The 3,169-nt window shown below is 44.4% G+C and overlaps 1 long non-coding RNA gene across 1 annotated transcript; it reads right to left on the bottom strand.

Annotated features, from left to right (window-relative positions):
• Positions 1-647: 647 nt before the first annotated feature.
• Positions 648-2,767, bottom strand: LOC309685260. Its single transcript, XR_014270416.1, has 3 exons — positions 2,652-2,767; positions 753-885; positions 648-665 (listed from the first exon to the last, which is right to left on the bottom strand). It is a non-coding gene; the product is annotated as an uncharacterized lncRNA (long non-coding RNA).
• Positions 2,768-3,169: the final 402 nt, after the last annotated feature.

Below are 3,169 nucleotides of genomic sequence, written 5' to 3'. Positions count from 1 at the left end.
AGAAAGCTTAGAAAATGTCCACCTCGTGACATTCTCAACAGAGACAGAATAAAAGGTCACCTCCTTCTGGAAGCTGGTGCAAGTCATGTGAACAACTCCGGAGTTCAGCAAGCACGTGCCATCTGCAGAAACAACAAACGTTTGACAACCTTCCAGACTCTCTCAGTTATGTTATGACCAGTTTACATTGTTTACATAGCAGTATCTGGAAAGATAGAACTGAGTACTTTGAGCTTCAGTTCCAAGTCATTTCCTTCTATAACCAGCACCACTTCACAGGCTACGTCACAAAAGCAGCAAAACTCCGCAGACTGCCAGATATATTTCACAAGAGGAAATACCTCGTTAGTACAACGTCATCAGAGTTGGGTTGGGGGTGTGGGGGGTTGGGTTTGGTTTTTGTGTGACAGACAATGAACAAGAGAACCGAGAAATAGCATCTCATTTTAAGCTTATCGCTCTTAAAAGCACTGAAATACCTACCAAAAGTACAGGCACTCGGATTAAAAAACTGCTCCGGTGGTAGATAAAAAGGAGGAACTTCCCGACGTAGACTGCGCTCATGTACCAGAATATCCAAAAGGAGCTCGGGAGAAGTCATGCTTGTCACAGTCTCCAGTGACCACAAAGCAAAATAGGGGCAATCATGAAGGAACTCTTCTGGCCTTAAAGAAAACAAGGGCGTCAGCTAAACGCCGACATTCAAATGAATTATTTGCAGGGATATTGAAAGCAACTTAATAAAAATCTACCTTAGCGAGTCTGGCATTTGAGCATGATACCAGCTGTTAATGTCAAATACGCCCAAATAAGTAGATGGTTTGCCTTGACCGTATGTTTGCACTTGCCAACTGAAGACTGCTACACTGATGTCAGGATATATTGCTGTAAAAGAGAAGACATTGTTTTATTTGCAGAAAATAGGGTAGATCCGATATTTTTAAAACACCACTTTTCGATCGTATATGCTTGTCTCACACAGCTGGCATTATTCACTTCCAGCTTTGACTCAATGACGAGTTTTAAGAATAGCTCCTTTCCATGCATATTCCAAACGAAAGACCACAATTCTCACACCAAATAAACAAAGAAACCCTGACAAACCAGAAATTGGAATAGAGATTTTAACATAAACTATTCACAACATTCACACCTCCACACTTACACACACAACACCAGTTCTCTTAATCCAAAGGCATTTCAGATGAAGACCCTTAAGATCGTTGAGTCCAACCATTAACCTAACAGCGACAGGTCTCTTACGTACCTCCAGGGATGGTGACTCAACCATTTCCCTGGGCAGCCTGTTCCAACGCTTTACAACCTTTCCCGTGAAGAATTTGTTTCTAATACTCATTCTAAACCAGACCTGGCACAACTTGAGCTCATTTCCTCTCATCCTGTTACTTGGGACAAGAGACTGACCCCCACCTCACTACAGCCTCCTTTCAGGTAGCTGAAGAGAGCAAGAAGCTCTCCCCTCAGCCTTCTTTTCTGCAGGCTAAACAACCCCGGTTCCCTCAGCCGCTCATCGCAAGACTTGTGCTCTACACCTCTCACCAGCTTCATTGCCCTTCTTTGGACATGCTCCAGCACCTCAAGGTCTTTCTTCCAGGGAGGGGCCCAAAACTGAACACGGTCTTCAAGCTGTGGCCTCACCAGTGCCGAGTACAGCAGGACAATCCCTTCCCGACTCCTGCCGCTCACACTATTTCTAAGACATGCCAGGATGCTATTGCTCTTCTTGGCCACCTGGGCACACTGTCGGCTCCTATTCAGCTGCCTGTCGACCAGCACCCCCATGTCCTTTTCCACCAGGCAGCTTTCCAGCCACTCTTAGAATCATAGAGGAGCGACACCCGGGCACTTGACCCGACCTGGCCAACAAGTCGATTTCATACAACGAACATCACATTCGATATCAATTAGAAACTTTGCTGTGAAGTGCTCTCTCTCCCCTCGATGGCTGTGATCCTGAGAACTTCTTCCCCAAGCTTGTACTGTTGCATGGGGTTGTTATGACACAAGCGTAGGATCTGGCACTTGGCCTTTGTTGGACCTCAGACCGTTGGCCTCAGTCCAGCCAGCCAGCCTGTCCACATCCCTCTGTGGAGCCTTCCTACCCTCAAGCGGATCAAGGCTCCCACTCAGCTTGGTGTCCTCTGAAAAATTCTTGAGGGTGCGCTCCATTCCCCTGTCCAGATCATTAATAAAGGTAGGTATTAAAGACATCAGGCCCCAGTACTGAGCCCTGGGGAACACCACCTGTGAGGGACTACCATCTGGAAGTAGACACGCAAACAGGTTTGAACAGGGCAAAAAGAGATTCAGATAACATTCCAAAGCAGTGGAGAGAATGATCTTATTGTTCAAAGGTGACAGCTGAAGGAATAAAATGCCTGAGCAGCAGTATACAGATGACCCCACCATACATCGCTAGAGCATGTCAGCAAGCGTGAAAACTCACCTAGTTTTTACCTTAAAGAAGTCTCACATAACTTAAGCACATGGTTTGTCTTTTTCAATAATCCCAACAATCCAGTCTGTACAGATATTTAAGGCTTTCAGACCCTGTGGCCAGAACAGCATCCATTGCTTACATTCCAAACCCACGTATTTTAAAATAATCAAACACAGGCATCAGAACAAACCTTCAATAATGCTATCCTCTCTGTCAACAGGGCTGAGAAATTTTTCTACGGTCTGACAGCTGAGTAGTTTAATACTGCTGATCTGCCCTCTCAAGGGAAAGACTCCTCCCGTGAGATCTAAAGTGTACCTCTCGTCACAGTTTTTCAAACCCTGGGGAAACAACAGAAGAGACAAAGGGTCATTTTGAGATAAAAACATACATTATAGCTAAATATGAAAGACACTCTATATCTCACATAATAAGCATATTTTACCGTGTATATTTCCCATGAGCTTATTTGTGACAATAAATAGAAACTACAAATGACATGCAAGAGAATTCAGTGTCAAACCCCAACAGCTAAGTTTGGCGGTACAGACCAGGCACGTTTTCAAACTCTAGCATTTCCCCAACATCATTCAGATCTAAATGTGTTTTGCAGACTTCCTTGCAATGTCAAGGTTTCTTTATAAACCTAAATATATATCTACAAAGAGATATCTGAAATAACGCAGCACGCATGCACACAAAGCTCTT

Source organism: Vanellus vanellus (assembly GCF_965231255.1).
Source record: "Vanellus vanellus genome assembly, contig: HAP1_SCAFFOLD_36, whole genome shotgun sequence".
NCBI lineage: Eukaryota > Metazoa > Chordata > Aves > Charadriiformes > Charadriidae > Vanellus > Vanellus vanellus.
The sequence above is the reverse complement of the archived record's forward strand: the minus strand, read 5'-3'. Positions and strand labels throughout refer to the sequence as shown.